This window comes from Tamandua tetradactyla, chromosome 22 (assembly GCF_023851605.1).
Source record: "Tamandua tetradactyla isolate mTamTet1 chromosome 22, mTamTet1.pri, whole genome shotgun sequence".
Classification (NCBI taxonomy): Eukaryota; Metazoa; Chordata; class Mammalia; order Pilosa; family Myrmecophagidae; genus Tamandua; species Tamandua tetradactyla.
Genome location: NC_135348.1, coordinates 44,757,747 through 44,775,768, shown reverse-complemented (window position 1 = coordinate 44,775,768; position 18,022 = coordinate 44,757,747). Strand labels below are relative to the sequence as shown.

The 18,022-nt window shown below is 43.7% G+C and overlaps 1 long non-coding RNA gene across 2 annotated transcripts in view; it reads left to right on the top strand.

Annotated features, from left to right (window-relative positions):
• The window catches only part of LOC143666357 (uncharacterized), a 62,723-nt gene that overhangs the window by 12,605 nt on the left and 32,096 nt on the right, over positions 1-18,022 (top strand). For both annotated transcript variants that reach the window (XR_013167558.1, XR_013167559.1), the window contains exon 4: positions 15,057-15,193. This is a non-coding gene — a long non-coding RNA (uncharacterized LOC143666357). The remainder of the gene's footprint in view (positions 1-15,056; positions 15,194-18,022) is intronic.

Below are 18,022 nucleotides of genomic sequence, written 5' to 3'. Positions count from 1 at the left end.
TTTACTGGAAATGGTTATCAAATTCTGTCAAATCTCTTTTCTGCTCATACCCCCTCCTACAGACAGCTCAAGTTGTAAATCTGTAAGCTAAGCAATGTTAGTTGTTTTAATCTACTCGGTTTGGGGTGGTTGATCACGCAGCAGTGGAGAATCCGAATGCTTGGTGCCTGACAGTGCAGGACCTCATAACAAAAACCTAAGGTAGATTTCCCTGGCCTTGAGAGCATCTGTGAAGACAGGGCTTAGAGATTCAGGAGATGCGAGTTTGGTGTTTTCTGGGAACTGAACGAAGCCTAGTGTGGCCCTCTGCCTCTAATGAGGCACCCTTACAATTGCTCAACTTCATCACATTTTCTAGAGGAAGGTTAGCCCAGTTTATAAAGCCCAACAGTCAGGCTCAGTCCAGCCCACACTAGGTCCCATCTAGTTCTTCTTCCATCCTCCTTATCAGGGGTCCAAAAACCCTCGTCACTTAGACTTACACAGGGCGAATTCACACATATATTGTTAGACCACTTCATTCCATGAGGAATTTGAGACAGCTTAAAAATATGGGCAACCCAAGCAAAATAAACAGGTCTGGAAATGCAGTTATAGAAGCAAGAAATGGATGACAGCAATCGGAAAAGTACCACACAGACAAACGCAGGCCTATGCCATGAGAGCCTAAGGTAGAAATGAGAATTTGGCCGTGAGCTTTCTGCCAGGCAAAGAAAAAGTGGAACCATGGTTGCCAGTTGTTGAGGTCTTTAAAAAATTACTTGTTTTGACTTCACTAAAGGGAACATTGAGTAAAGAAGACTACCATAGAGAACACAGGAGGTGATGTCTTTACTAACCCCTAAAGCGAATGTATCACTTCTTACCTCCTCCTCAGTCAATCCCCAGTCCAAGAGTCCGTCGTTTACTACTGCGCGACACAGGACTGCCTGTCAATCAATACCCCTTGTCTGCTCTTATTGCCTATTAGCTTTTCAACACTGTCCTTTTCAGACCTTCAGTCAGATCGTATCAGTTCCCTATTTAATGGGAAGCCTTTCCCATGGCTTTCCTTTATAGAAGAAGAGACTCCAACTCTTTCTCATGCCTCAAATACCCTTCTTGTCCACTCCACTTGATACCACTCTGGGTCCACTCCATTTACCCTCCAGAATCATTTCCAAGCACATTCCACTTCCTTACTCACTGCTGCAGCCACACTAGGCTTTGTTCAGTTCCCAGAAAACACCAAACTCGCATCTCCTGAATCTCTAAGCCCTGTCTTCACAGATGCTCTCAAGGCCAGGGAAATCTACCTTAGGTTTTTGTTATGAGGTCCTGCACTGTCAGGCACCAAGCATTCGGATTCTCCACTGCTGCGTGATCAACCACCCCAAACCGAGTAGATTAAAACAACTAACATTGCTTAGCTTACAGATTTACAACTTGAGCTGTCTGTAGGAGGGGGTATGAGCAGAAAAGAGATTTGACAGAATTTGATAACCATTTCCAGTAAAACTACTCTGAGCAAACAGGAAAAGAGAAATGACCTAAAAGAACTTCTTTGACCTAATAAAGGGCATTTATAACAAAAACTACATTCTTAGTGTTGGAATAGTAAGTAATTTTCCCCAGGATCAGGAAGATGTACAAGATGCCCATCCTTGCCTCGCCTACTCAACACTACACTAAGTACATGGAAAGTACGGCAGGGCAAGAACAGAAATAAAAACATAAGATGGGAAAAGAAGTAGATCTGCTTGCAGATGACATAATCTTTTACATAGAAAACCTTATAGAATCTACAAAAAATTACTGAAACTAATCATCAACTATAGCATACTCAAAGAATACAAATTTAATATACAGAAAATCAACAATCTTTTAGTATATTTCAAATAAACAATTAGAAAATGAAATTGTAAGACTACCACTCATGATAGCATCAAAAAAACATAGAATGTTGATAAATTTAGCATAAAATGTTGTGGGAGACACACCCTGAGGTGACCCCAGTGAATCACAACCATGCATGGGCCCTTTCACTGAAGTGAGGGCAGGGCCTGACTCCCTTGTAACCGATGGGAGACGGGGCAATGATGGGCTGCCACCCCTTCATCAGGTTAGGTGACACGCACAGCAAAGGTGGATGGGAAAGGTGGTCTTGCTAGGTTGCTAGGATGCAGTAGAAAAAATTCTTGTTGGCTTATTGTTTTTTGCTTTTTTTTTTTTTTTTACATATATATATATATATATAAAACATACATATTTATATATTTTTTTGCATGCTGTATGGCAGGGTCACATTTCATTCCTTTTTCCATGTGTATATCTCATTATGGCAGCACCATTTGTTGAATTTTTTTGTTTATTTTCATTCATTTCTTCATTTGTTCGTTTGTTTGGGAAGTGCATGGGCCGGGAATTGAACCCAGGTCTCCCGCATGGCAGGCGAGAATTCTACCGCTGAACCACCTCCACACCCCCTTTTTATTGGCTTTTGAGAAGCAAATACGCGTGTTATGAACTGCTCATGGGGATGGCTACGTGACAGGCGCCTGTGGGAGGCCTCTAGGACCTGATCTAGAGAAACAAAAACAATTTTGAAAAACGAAAACAAAGGAGGAGTACTCTTCCTACCTCATTTCAAGACCCACTGCAGAGCTGCGGTAGTTGAGATGGAGTGCTGTTGGCGTCAGAATAGACAAACACGTCAACGAACACGTGGAGATGAGGACTAGACCTGGGTAGCAATAGTCCGATTGAATTTTGGAAAAAAGCACCAGGGCAATTCAATCAGGAAAGGATAATATTTTTAACAAGTATTGCTGTGTCCGGCGCTGTCTCGTCAGGCTTCTGATTTTTCCCCGCCGTCGAGGGAAGGAGAGGGAAAGGAAACAGACACGGACACGATACTCACAGCTGGATCGAGTACCAATCTTTACTGGGGTTAAGCTTTCATCACACGAATACAGTTTCCACACAGGGGGAAACCCCGTGGGGGACAACCTCCTTGCGGCCGTCAGGCACGGCTCTCTGCGGGTTGTCTCCCCGCCTCTACCCGGGCAACCCCCTATATGCATAGATCACATCCAATGAGCAGCGACTACGTGTACCGGGGTAATTGGGGGAATGGGTAAAGCGGATACATGCGTCATAGGCGGAAGCAGGATGCGGGCGCCATCTTGGCTCACTCGATGGGCGGGGGGAACTCTAGAGCAGGCTGCAGCATGTCCACTGGGCCAAAACCCGGGAAGCGGCTCTCTACAACTCCCCCTTTTTGTTTATATAACAGACATGGTCCGTAGACCGGATTCTTGCACCCAGTGTCTCTATTGATGAGAGTGCTCCCGTGGGCCTGAGTGGCTCACTACTCGCGTTGGTGCTTTGGGGAGTCTGGACTAGGTCCGCGTCATCACTCGACGGAACCTCTGGCACCGACCAGAATGCTCACCTCATATAGAGACCGGAGAGTCCGGGAACTGGATACCACGTGACTCCTCCCTGCAGTGCTCTGCCTTGCAACTGGGTCAAGCGGGGATCCTGAGAGCGACAGCCAGGGCAACGAAAGCGCTGCGGAGGCCTCGGTGCAATGGCTAGAGCCAAGTCCAGTCTGGCCAGGACTGTGACCGCGGCTCCACCGTCGAGGCGGCTAGGCGCGCAAAATTAACAGCCTCTGGCGTCTGCTATATACGGGTAGTGGCCAGGGAGTCCGCAACAAACCTTGCCGACAAGAGCTTTGCCCCAGGTGATTCAGATGAGCCATCCATCTGGGAGGGATGCACACAGGTATTCGAATGGGATGACATAGCTAACATGGTGGAGACACGCAGCTGCTGTTGAGACTGGAACAATCGTTCCAGCAGACATTTGATCACCACTAGCCCCACCAGCAACCCGAAAAATAAAAGAACCCAGGTGGTCAAGTTAGGCCATGAGAACCAGGAGGTGACTTGATCCCACAGACTTTTGATCACATCTCCGAGACCAGACAGGTCAAACTCAACGGGCTTTAACTGAATGTCCCCTATCTTATCAAGGCTCGTCTCTACCTGCTGGGAGAGATTAAGGAACTGCGGGAGATAAGTATTCTTCAGCCAGTCCTTAACCTTGGCAGAGGTCCCGGTCATATTAGCTCTGACCGGGGTGACACAGAGCTTAAAGACAATCCAGCGAGTGTCACATATCTCTTGGACCACTTTCCAAAGTCCGTCCATTTCAAGTCCTAGTTCATCTATTTCAGTTTGAAGCTGCAAGATCGCCTGAGAGTTTAAGTCAATTTGTTGACTCTGGGCTCGCAGTGCATCTCGGGTAGCATTGGCTAAATTGTTGACAGCTTCCATCGTCAGGGCGATCTGGTCCGAGGTCCAGGCGTGGAGGACCGCGTCTCCAACAGCAGGGATGAATAAAGAGGCAGCAAGGCCCCCCACGCGCAGCAGCCAATTTTTTACATTCCTCTTATTCCTGGAAGGCATTGCAGGGTTAGCGAATTGAAAGTTTTTTGTAGAGATAGTTTGGGTGACTGGGCCAACCCAGTCAGAAGCATTAACGGGAACCCAGACATAACTGGGGCGGTAAACCAGAATGGCGAAGACAGGATACCCACTCCAGCATCCTGACAAAGTGCAGGGGGTTTGGGAACAATTAAAGGTAGGGTCCGAGGAGAGTAGAAAGGCAAAAGGAGGCTGCACGCAGGTCTCCCTGTGCAGAGAAAAGGAACAGTTAGTACTATCATGTTTCCCTACGTCGAGGAGGGAGCACTCAGTTGCATTCCCAACTGCGTCCGTGGAAGTGTTGGCGATGGTGCCATTCAGAAGGTTGAGATACCGCAGGTCGACACATGCCCCTAGGGGATTACAAATCATTTGTTGTGCCCAAATCTGGACCTTGGAGGTGAAGGGGTTAGTAAAGGCGTGACGACATTGGACGAGGTCAGCTCACTGAGCTCCCTCTGAGTAGTTCAGCAAGGGCTTGATGGAGTAGGCATGAGGGTCGGTGGACCAAACCCACCAGTCATCACCTAGGCGGCGCGGGCGAGGCGAGGACATGCACCGGTGCCACTGAAACTCCTGCATCGTGGTTACCTGAAAAAGGTCATGCTCACATGGGGGGAAGAGGGGGTCGGGAGCGTCCCAGTCTTCAGCACACGAACACACGACGGGTCGGAACCCTGTAAGATTGAGGCATCGCTTCGTCTCGTTTTTTTCCAGTAAGCCTTGACAAGAAAGGGAAAGATCGGTCGCATTGAGGAACTCAAGCAGCACACCTGAAGGCATACGACCACAACCTGTAGGACAAGTCTGGTTAGACTGAGTGGAACAGTTAGCAATGGAGAGGTTGGCAAAAGAGAAAATGAGTGTATCATCGGTAAGCGGAAAGGTCTCATTAAAGGTGAAAATTGACACGTTTCGACTAAAACCCATATGAGTAAGACCGGGCGTATAGGTGCGTGTATAGAATCGGGGGGACATGGGGGAACCCTGTCTGATTCTGGGCGTGGGCGCCCTTGCCCAGTAACATGTCGGCATTCCATCCACCACGCCTTACTGCCGCGTTTCTTGCTGCCTGCTCTTCTGCTAATTCCTCAAACCACGCCTTCCAGTCGATATATCGACCTGGGGGCAAGCAGGCGCGAGCAAGCTGATATATGTCTGCAGGCGTATGGTGTAGGGCAGAGAGGTTCTCGACCATGTTTAGGGTAAAAGGGGCATTTGGGCCGTATTGGTGAACAGCCTGTCTTAATTCTTTCAGAACCTTATAATCATAACCCTCATATTGATTATTACCGGAGGGATTGATAATGACTGGGTACATGGCGGCTGGCTGACTAGCGCTCAGTGCGCTAAAGGGATTCCATTTCCAGAAATGCCTCCTTCTGCTAACCAACGGTGGATGATCTTGGGGGCCTGCGTACGCGGGCGGCGGAGGTAGGCAGAGCGGCCCCTCCTCCGACCAGCACTCGGGGAATTCCGGGTTCCCTTCCGGGTTTTGTAACCGAGGGTCATGGAGGTTACCCGAGCCGGCCACTAGGGGGAGTCCGCTGCGGGGATCAAAGGCGGAGGCATTAAAACTCCTCCCCGGAAGCTTTCGCGCGGTTGTGGGCGCTGGTGGGGCAGAGGGCTGTGAGGGCTTCTCTAGATCAATCAGTGGGGGCTCATCTGGTCCTTCGCTCTCACAATGCTCTGACTCTGAGTCAGAAGTATCTGAGCTAGCATCCGGCTCCAGTGGCTTGCCCTTACACGAGCCGCTCGTGGAGGATGCTGACCGGGACTCTCGTAATGCTTCTCGGGCTTGTTCTAAGACAAGGGTCGGACCGAGGCCCGTCGCGGCCTCTGCCTCAAGACACGCGCGGACGGTTTCCCATATGGGGACTAAGATTGGGTCCATGCATAAGCCCGTCCTACGCGCCCGATCGATATCGTGACCGAGCTTTATCCAACAAGACAAGGTAAGACCTCCGGTGTGCTTAAACCAGGGAGCAAAGGTGGCTACATCCTCAAGAAATCGCAGGAGGGAGCTTTTTCGCACTAAAATGCCTCTCTGCTTCAACAGTGTCTTCAAGGGAGATAATAGGGGTGAACTTTCAGACTGCCCCATTCTTGCAGTCGGCGCTAGCTTCAAGCGTGCTCGATGACGTCTATCGAGCCCTTTCCCCGGGGCGGCCTGAGAACCCACGGGCCCTAACCCTCATGTAATAAAGAAGTACTCACCCCTTCACGGTGATCAGGCGCGAAGGGCAGCTGGAGTCTGTGCGCGGGGCTGGGAGAGAGTTCCCCGTACGGGCCACCACTTGTCCGGCGCTGTCTCGTCAGGCTTCTGATTTTTCCCCGCCGTCGAGGGAAGGAGAGGGAAAGGAAACAGACACGGACACGATACTCACAGCTGGATCGAGTACCAATCTTTACTGGGGTTAAGCTTTCATCACACGAATACAGTTTCCACACAGGGGGAAACCCCGTGGGGGACAACCTCCTTGCGGCCGTCAGGCACGGCTCTCTGCGGGTTGTCTCCCCGCCTCTACCCGGGCAACCCCCTATATGCATAGATCACATCCAATGAGCAGCGACTACGTGTACCGGGGTAATTGGGGGAATGGGTAAAGCGGATACATGCGTCATAGGCGGAAGCAGGATGCGGGCGCCATCTTGGCTCACTCGATGGGCGGGGGGAACTCTAGAGCAGGCTGCAGCATGTCCACTGGGCCAAAACCCGGGAAGCGGCTCTCTACATTGCTGTAATAAAAGGATATCAATATGGAAAACATAAATCTCAATTGCTTTTAACTCCCTGTATTAAATTTTTTTTTTAGCTGGATCCTCAATCTAAACATAAAACTCAAAACCATAAAGCTTCTAGGAGACTATCTAAGAGAACATCTTTGCAGTCTTGGTGTAGGCAAAGATTTCTTTCATTGGCTAAAAGAATCATTAGCCCTAAAAAGCAAATAAACAAAAAAACAGTCCATGGAACTTCATCAAAATGAAACAGTTTTGCTCATTGAAACACCATTAAGAAATCACCAAAACCATTATGAAAATTAACAGAAATGCCATGTACTGGAAGAACATTAACAGTACATATGTATGGTAGGGTGTTGCATTCAGAATATATTAATTTTGCCTAGGAATCACCAACAAAATATCCAATTTAAAAATAGTAAAATATTTGATGTATATTCCCATATAAGAATGTGTGTTTAGATAATAAAAGCAAGAAAAGACGCCTATCATCATCAGTCATCAGGAAAATAGGAACTAAAGCTACAATGAACTCTCCCCCTTCTTGTCCAATTCCTATGCCCTTCCCTTCCTGAAATATTTAGCCCCAAAGCCACTTGGTGGTGGAACACCCCCTCAGCAGAGAGAGGGGGGTCTTGCTAGCTTAGAGATGGGGTGAAGGTGGCAGGGCGGGGAGGGCCCGTATGGAGGGAGGCATGGCTTGAGGAAGTAAAGCGTGAGTGGGGTGAGTAGGGTGACACGTGGGGTGGACAGCCAGCCCCGATAGGACTTCGGAGCAGAGGGAGGGAAGGAGGGCATCTGTGTGTGGGAAGAGGTGCCCGCTGATGGGTGATTGATTGTATGCAGGGGGATTATTCAAATAAGTAAATTTATGAAGGAAATGGGGGTCAGCTTTCTCACGGTTGGAGAAGGGAGGTGGTGGTTTCATGGGTATAGAGACGATTTTCAAAACTCATTGAACTGAATTCTGAAGATCTTCTCATTTTCTTGTATTTGAGATATGCTCCATTAAGAACGTTTTGGCACATCTTGGGTCAAAGCATGTGGGTAAACTAGGGAGGGGTAAAATAGGCCATCTGTATCTTTCTCCAGCTATTCAGACGTCATTTTCCAATGCTGTCTCTAAGCAGAAAACTCAGAAATAAGGAGCCTTTATTCTCATATCATGAAGTGTTTTTAATTTCAAACATTGAAACAGATTCTGACTGATTAAAAAGGAAAGGAGTTTTTTTCTTATTTTGGTTGCTCAGAGAAACTTCAGGAGGACAGGAGAAGTAGGCTGGGAGGTTATACGGCTGGGTCCAAAGAGTTCTCCCCACTAGCAGCACTGCTGCCTCTGGGCATAGAACGGACAGTTCACAAACCAGGGGAGCAGCAAGAACCACTGTTTTCAGACAGGGGGTAGAGCTACTGGAGCCGCTGCCCTGAGTCATAACTGATTTCGTATAGAATCTTATACTTGCCGTAATATCTTCTAGCTCACTTGGCAAAGAAAACGGTCAACAACCAATTCCGGATAACTTTGCAAATAAAAAAGTTATGGAGAGAGAGAGAGAGAAAAGGCAAGCTTTGTAGGGAAGTTTTGTAGGCAAGGGTTGGCAGAATGCCACCTCCTTCCCGTCAAGCCCATTTCCATACTCCACTCGGAGGGCTTGGAGTGTGTTCTCTGAAGATGGGAGACAAAGCCTGGGGCCTGATTCCGGCTTGAGAAAGCTGAAGTATCCTTGGAAGTAAAAGTAGCTGCACTGGCATCAGCTTGTCTGCTGGGGACTGTGTGAAGTAAGGGATTCCCAGGGTCCACGTGACTCAATGGGAAACTGAAGAGACCAGACCCCTGAGCAGTGCAGAAGGGGCTGAGAGAGTGTCTGGAGTAGGATAGCATCCATCTGTGTCCGCTGAATGATGGAAGATTGTCCTACAGATGTTTCCACAAGAGAAGGAGTTCACTTTGTATATCAGCCACACTCGGAGAATAGGAAGAAAGCATAGGCGTATTCTCCACTCCTTTCTCATGGGTTTTCAAGGCAGGAAAAGAGTTGTTAGATAGAGGAGAGAAGCAGCTAAGCTTTCCAGCTCCCTGTCCCACTTCAGCCTTCCAGAATTCAGGGGGGAGGAAGCCTAAATGGTGAAGGGGAGTATTTGACACAAAATCCATTTCGGAATTGTGATTAACACATTGGGGTAGAAATTTCAACTTCTGAATTGATATTGTGTGACTTTATTATCTAAGCAACAAAGAAAAATAATGGATCCACTGGAATTTTCATCTAGAAGAAAGAAAAGTAACCCTGTTCAATAAATTGTGAAGAAATCATAAAGTTTTTTTACACTACATTTAATTATAAGTATATATCTATACTAGTTGTCTATTGTTGTATTATAAATCACCCCAAAGAGTTGCTGGAAGTGGCAACAGTTTATTCTTTTTCAGAATTCTATGAACTGGATGAGTCCAGATTCATTATTTGGCTTCATTCAACTAGAGGGTTGGATGGGGCTCAGCAAGAGCAGCTAGGATGGCTAAGCTTCTCTCTCAATGTGGTTTTTCAGCCTTAAGGGGGCTAGAAAGCATCCTCACAGGTGGAGAGAGGTTCTAAGGGGACGAGCCCTCCTACGCTTAATAAAGCCTACATTTGTGTTACATCTATTCACATCCTTTTAGCCAAAGCAATTGATAAAGTTGAGCCCAGAGTTAAAGGGGGAAACAAACACACAAGGGTACAGATGATTGGAAGCATCATTGCTTAGGAGCCATTCCTGCAACAATCTACATTCTGGCCCAGTGATTCTCCCCTCTCTCACGTGCAAATCATGCTTACCTCCTTCTAAAACCCCAAAGTCTCATCAGGCTGGAAGACAGTGGTCATGTTAATTGCATCAGGTCTGGATATGGACAAAAGTTCTTAGGTGTAGCTCCTCTCGATCCAGACATCAGTGAATTAAAAAGACAAGCTCTATTCCTCCCTCACACCCAGCACACAACTGAGAGAGAAGAGCAGGACAATTAAAGTCGACATTTCCATTCAAAACAGGCAGGAATAGAAGGCACACAGCGATTGCTGGTTCACAGCAGCTCTGAAATCTAGCCAATCACATATTTTCAGGGCTTGCATCTGGATATAAGGAATGCTTCTTATGAGAGCTCAGTTCAACTATATGAGAACAACAGTTCTCCTGACCTCTTGACTCTGCCATCTGAGAGGACCTTCCTTTTCCAGAAGAAAAGAACTTGCCACTGAGCAGTTTTCTAAGTTTTCCTCCTAAGGAAAAGCTGTCCCTAGGACAGCTATGGGACATGATAGAAAATTGGGGGGCTTAGAGGTCTCTTTACATTTTAAACTGTCTCAGTACCTATTTGTCTAAACTGGCAGTACTTTCACCAATTCCTTTCTCTTGAAAGCTTTGTGGGTATTCTAAAATCTTAAAAGCTTATTGAGGGAGAGAAGATTGTGGGAAGATGGTGAAGTATCCAGAAGTCAGTCCCTCTACCACAACAACTATTAAACAGGCAGGAACCGAATGAAACAACAATTTTGAAACCTGGAGGCCAGAAGAGCACTGTATACCATTAGGGAGGAGCAGAAGGAAGAGGTTGATAAATTATGGTAAAGAACACTAAATGCTCTTTCCACATGGTGGCAACTGGTGGGCATCCCCCATCTTCATGGCAGGCCTCCATGGGGTCCAGTCCCTGGCTGGCTTGCAAGTGCCAGAAACATACAAATCCTCTCCCCCAAGAACAGGCTTGGGCATGGCGGATCATGGACACGGCTTTTGATTAGCAATTTGATTGCTGGGGGCCCTGCTCTGAGGGCAGCCATTGTTTCAACCCACCCTAGACGGGGAGTGTTGGTGGAGTGCCTCTCGGGCCTGTGGGGACAGGTGGTTGAAGGGTTCCATTTGTTGGGCAGGCCAGAAAAGCTCAGCTTTGGGAATCCATTAGGGAAGTTCTTGGTGCCCTTCCTGATCTCTTCCCCAGGGCACTTTGAAGCCAGTCTGGGACAATGTCTTGGCTGGCCAGGGTTTGTCTGGGAAAAGCTGAATTGAGAAGTGCCTCTCTGGCTTGTTTCTCCTCCCAGAATTTCCTCACCAAGCAAAGCAGCTTGTGAGAACAAAAGGAGTGTAGAAAACTATAGAGGTGGACAGTCTGAAAAAAGTCCTGTTGGCCTCAAACATCATGGAGAGGAGGTCTGTATTTTGGGAAACAGAGGGGACAAAATACTCCTTTAAACTCCAAAGCAACAAACACACAAAATCCAAGAAAATACAGAAGCCAGAAAGACAGGGAAAATCCTGAACATACATTTGTCTTGAGGAGACCTACCAGTTGGAGAGCTGAAGCTCAGGAAAAGCTCCCTCTTATCACTTGCTGGTTACAAAACCAAGAAACAGACAGCTCCGGGAATAAATCCCAGAGCTAATGTATAAACTACTTAAGTGTACAGAGTGCAGCAAAAAGAGTACAAGAAAAAGAAGCAGGGTATGGTGGCCCGTCCAAAGGAAGAGGATAATAATCCAGGAACCCCAATGGAAAAGATGAGAATGTGGACATAACGAACTGAACCTTTAAAAAATGATCTTAAAAATGTTTAAGAAGATTTGAAGAAAAATACAGAGAATAAGCTTAAGAATATCAGGAAAACAATGAATAAGCCACATGGGAGTCTTGGTAAAGAGAGAAAATTTCAAGAATGAACCAAACATAGCTATTGGAATTGAAGACTCTAATAACTGAAAATAAAAATGCCCAGGAGGGTTTCAAGAGCAGACTGGAGTTGGCAGGAGAAAGAATAGGTGCACTTGAAGACAAGACACTTGAAATGAGTCAGGCCTCTGAGGAGCAAAAAGAACAAAGAAATATTCAAAGTGAAAGTAGCTTAAGACAGCTATGGGACACCATCAAATGCACCAATATACACATTATGGGAGTCCCAGAAGGAGAAGAAAGAGAGAAGGTGGCAGAAGGAATATTCAAAGAAATAATGACAGAAAACTGTCATTATCCCAAATTTAGCAAAACATAAATATACACATTCAAGAAGCTGAGAGTATACCAAACAAGATAAACATGAAGAAAAATGCACCCATCATATATTAACTACCCCACTGAATGCAAAGGATAAGAAAGAGTTCTGAAAGTTGTGAGAGAAAAGCAACACATCACATACAAGGGAGTCCCAACTGGGTGGAGTGCTGGTTTCTCACAGAAATCATGGAGGTAAGGAGGCAGTAGGTTGAAATATTTAAAGTGCTGAAAGAAAACAACTGCCATCCAAGAATTTTATATCTGGTGAATCTTTCTTTCAAAAATGAAGGAGAGATTAAGACACTCTCAGATAAAAGCAGAGGGAGTAAATTGGCACTAGACCTGTTCTACAACAGTGCTAAAGGGAGTTCTTCAGATTGAAAGGAAAAGACACTAGACGGTGGCTCAAAGTGAAATAAAGAAAGACCAGTGGTACAGCTAACCATTTGAGTAAATATAAAGCTAGTGATAATGTAGTGTATTGTTTGATATGTATCTCCACTTCTTCCTACAGTTCTAAAATGCAAATGCATAAAAAGTAATGATAAATCTATATTTTTGGACATAAAATGCACAAAGATATAAATGGTAACAAGTACAAATTATTGTGGGTGGACAAGAGGTTTATAGGAAAATTATGTGTGCATGCTATTGAAGTTATGTTAGTATCAAATGAAATATGATTGTTATATATTTAAAATGTTAAATTTTAACCCCTTGGTGACCATAAGGAAAATAAATGAAAAAAATATATCCAGATAGACACTAGAAGCCCCTCTATATGATACAACAGAAAAAAATACAATAAATATAAAATAAGGCATTAACAGAAATGAGGGACAAAAAATTCAGAAGACTTACAAAGAGTTAAATTGCATGCCAGAAGAAAGTCCTATATTAACAGGAATGACTTTAAATGTAAATGGATTAAACTCTTCGGTCAAAAAAGCTGAGATTAGCAGAACGGCTAAAAAAGCATGACCCAATTCTATGCTGTCTACAGGGGACTCATCTTAAATTCAAAGATATAAGCAGGTTGAGGGTGAAAGGATGTGAAAAATATGTGCAATATAAGTAGCAAGCAAAAGAGAGCTGGGGTGGCTAAATGAATATTGGTGAAAGGATGTGAAAAATATGTGTGATGTAAGTAACAACCAAAAGAGAGCTGGGGTGGCTAAATGAATATTGGTGAAAGGATGTGAAAAATATGTGCAATGTAAGTAGCAACCAAAAGAGAGCTGGGGTGGCTAAATTAATATTGGATGAACTAAGCTATAAATTAAAAACAGTTATGAGAGACAAAAATGGCCATACTGCACTGACAAAGGGGACAATTCAACAGGATGATGTAACAATTATAAATATATATTTATATACCTAACAGCAAAGCTTCAAAATATAGGAAGCAAATAGGGACAGATTTGAAGGGAGAAATGGACATTTCTACATTAATAATACAGGAAACTTCACCACACCACTCTCAACAGCGGATGGAATATCTCGTCGGATCAGAACAGAAATATAAGACTTGAATGATACTCCCAACCAACTAGATAAAAGTGTTATAGAACATTCTGTTCAACAAAAACAGAATACACATTTTTCTCAAGTGCACATGGATCATTATCCAGGAGAAACAATATGTTGCTAAAAACGAGCCTTAATATATTAAAAAATAATGAAATCTTGCAATGTATTTTCTCTGACTACAATGGAATGAAGCTAGAAGTAAAAAAAAAAAAACAACAGGGAGAATGGAAAATTCACAAATATATGGAAATTAAAACATAGTTTTACACAATGGATTAAAAAAGAAATCAGAAATGAAATTAGAAAATATCTTGATGCAAATTAAAATGAAAATACAACATCCAAACTTACGATATGCAGGAAGAACAGTGCAGAGAGGGAATTTATAACTCTAATTGCTTGTTTAAAAAGGAAAAAAGGCTTCAAATCAGATACCTACCCTCAAAATTGGAAGAACTGGAAAAAGAAGAGCAAACTTAAACAAAATAAGCAGAAGGAAAGAAATAACAAAGATTAGAGTGGAGATAAATGAAATAGAAAACAAACAAAAGCAGAGAGAATCAACAAACCAAAAGTTGGTTCTTTGAAAAGATCAATAAAATTAACAACCCTTTTAGCTAGACTGACAAAGCAGAAAGAGAGAAGATACAAATAACAAAAATCAGAAATGAAAAGAAATTATTAATGATCCCACTGAAATTAAAATGACTGTAAGAGGATTCAATGAACAACTTTATACCAGTAAATTAGATAAACTAGATGAAATGGAAAAATTCTTAGAAACACACAAAATACCTACATTGACTCAAGAAGAAATAGAAGATCTCAACAAATCAATTACTAGTGAAGAAATTGAATCAATTATCAAAAATCTCCCAAAAAAGAAAAGCTCAGGACCGATGACTTCATAGGAAATTCTACCAAACAGTCCAAGAAGACAACTCCAATTTCAGCTCAAACACTCCCAAAAATTGAAGAGAAGGGAAAACTCCCTAATTCCTTCTACAAGGCCAATGTCAACCTCCTCGCAAAGCCAGATAAATATATCACAGAGAAAGAAAAGTACAGACCAATATCTACTGTGACTACAGATGCAAAAATCCTTAGCAAATTATTTGCAGATGGAACCAATCTTCCTGAGCTATGTAATGAGAGTTCAGTATGTGTAAATTTATATTTGATCTAGAAACCTCATGTTTACCTTCAGGATCATATGAATAAATATAGATATTAAAAACTTACAATCATTTCTCTTGTGAATTCTCCTACCACTTTCACTCTAGGCTTGGCCATATGATCTGTTTTGGTCAATGGGATGTCAAACCACACTGTCCCAGCTGAACCCAGTTTATAACCAATCCACCAGTGCAATGCAGTGGCTGAAGTGAGCTCAGGTGAAAGCAACAGAAGACGCTCTCAGGTAACCTTTAAATTACTCCAGGGGTTGTAAATCCTGAGACTCTTTTCCTCTCAAAATCATGATTCTGGCAATTTATACACTAAAGCTTGCATAGCAGTCCTCCTTCCCTTCTGAGAGAGGGAGAGACACTTTCGCTCCATAATATGAACAAATTCTCCTTTGAAAAAGAAAGGCTAGCTCTTTTGTCTCTCCCCTCTATAATCCAATATATGTTTTTGGGGAATGATAGGACAAGAGTCTCCTGGTTGACAGTAATTAGAAAGTATAAATGTTTCTGGGTTTTGTCTTCTTCTGATATGTAATACATACCTCTGGATGTAAATATGGTCACAATTTTCTCACTGTTCAGTCCTCTTAATTTACAAGACTTGCCCTTTAATCTGGGCTCCAGTAAAATTTATTCAGAAATCCATAACTGTGCAGAAACATGAAAATATTCCCTCCCTGACAGTCGAATGCAGTAAGGATGTGATGTACTGGGCTAATACTGTGCTAATCCATGACGGTACTTGGGGAGTCCAGCCCAGACCAAAACCCTCCGGGGCTCCTCCAGGCTTGACCGCAGGCATCACGTGGCTCTGCCTGGCCGGCCTCTCTGGGGAAAGCTGCACTGGGGGTGCGGTCAGTGGGTTGTGGTGGTCTGCAGTCCCTGCAGACCAGGCCTCAGGCCTCACCTCTGTACCGGCCATGCCATGCCCGCCAAACATCTGGAGCTGCCAGGTGGAGGTCTCCCTATGGGGGCCTTGGTAAGACGGCTTTCTCCACTCGGACTCCGTGCTTTTATATGGTACCCTGTCCCCCTCCTCCTCCCTCACGCCCCCCACCCCATCAGAAGCCTTTTTTGGGGGGAGCTCGGGCAGAAAGAAGATTCCCTGCCTGCATGTCATCTCCCTGACCTCAAAGGCATTGGTAATTCTCCTTAAATCAGGTGGTGAGTTAGGTGACCATTTCGTTATTCTTTAACATACTTTTATACTATATACACTCATACACTCATTTCACTTATGATGCATTTCACAATAAAAAGTTAAGAATTTAAGAAACATTAAAAAAAATGGGCAAAGCATACCCACTATTTTCCAGAGAAAGCTGATGTGGCAATAGTACTATCGGACAAAAGAGATGTCAAGGCAAAAGGCAGTTTTAGCAAAAATAACAATTTATGGAGAAGATCTACTATCCTATACCTCTGAATTTAATTAATTTATCAATTTTTAGAATTAAGTGAGAGATACTGAGAAAATTTGAGGTTTTAGATCACAAGTAGTGATTTCTTTTGGGTTCCATCACTTTGGGTACAAAAGGTGTTCTCTGTTGGGGGAGGTATATAAGAAATTATAGGGTAATATTTTAAGTCGAATATTGTGATGCTAATTCATACGTTTTTATAATTTTAAGTAGTTCTTTCTGCCAAAGAGTTTTTAAAATAGATAAATTAGAAATGATTATAGCCAGATATAATTTATATTTCCCTAATATTTACAGAATAAGAGTGATGAGTCAAAACACAAGGTCACGTCATAAACCACCCTGAATTCGAAATCCAAAGAATATCTTCTATTCTTTCAAGGGTTTTGTTGGTAAAGTATAACAGGAAAATAACTTAGTAAAATGATTTTAAACTTCTTTGATAATCTGAATTGGATTTTAGCACATCTTTATTACTATAAATAAATGTGAATTTTACCCCAAAGATGTGCCTTAGTGTGGACTTTGCTCATCTCAGAAAACAGGAATGTGAAAAATAGATATGAAGTCGAGCAACCAGATTTTGGAGATCATAAGATTCGTGCATGTCATGTATGTTTAAATTTAGTCCTAAATGGAAGCCAGATAGATAATGAAGCAAATGGCCCTCTCCGCCCTGGTTTCACACCGGCTGTGCTGGGTCTGTCTCCGCTGCTCCGTGCGGCTCCTGGCGCTTGTCTGTGACGGACACCGTGGGGCGGAGCAGTGTTTGGGACGGCCACTGTGGGTGGCGTGACGCTTGATTATTCACCAGCCTTTGCTAGGCTCTTGGAACATAGATTTGCTCATTGCAGCTCTAATAGACAACGCAGAGCTGGGCACGTATTAGGTGCTTAATAAATACTTGTCCAATAACGGGTAGAAAAAAATTACATATTAATGATTAAATAATAATAAAATGTAGTGACTTTTAAAAAGAAGTTGGAATTAAGTCACCATTTAAGAAAGCACAGATTTCTTTAAATGGTATATGATGTGAGATCTTTCTAATCACAGTTCTGAGCTAGTGGTGCTAGCTCCAACACCTTTCCCAAATAAGGCACTTGTCCCACATAAGAAACCGTCTGAGTGTTTTATTTTGTTTTTTATTCTGATCAACCCTCTGCATTATTCCTAGCAGTTACAAAATTCTACAACTCTTTTGCCTCATTTGACTTTCTTTTTGGGATTTCAGAAGGAATAGCTTTTTTTTTTTACTTATTTAGTCTTGCTTTTTTATTTCGACCTTACTTTCGGAGGGCTGTCATAACAAAGCAGCCCAAGCTGGATGACTTAGTACAACAGAAATGTGTCGTCTCGGTTCTGGAGGCCAGAAGTCGGAACTCTGTAGGGGATATCCTTCCTCACCCCTGCGGAACTTCTGGTGGGCTCTGGGCATTCTTGGGCTCCTGTCTCAGCCTTGGTCGTCTTGGCATTTACAGCTTTGTTCTGTGCCCAGTTCTCCCCTTCTCCTAAAGACAGCAGTCGTATTGGTTAATCCAGCTTGTCCTCATCCAAACTAATAATATTTTCAAAGACCCTAATACCAAAAAATATATACACATAGAGTTTACTACTTCTATATAGTGAGCAATATATCAG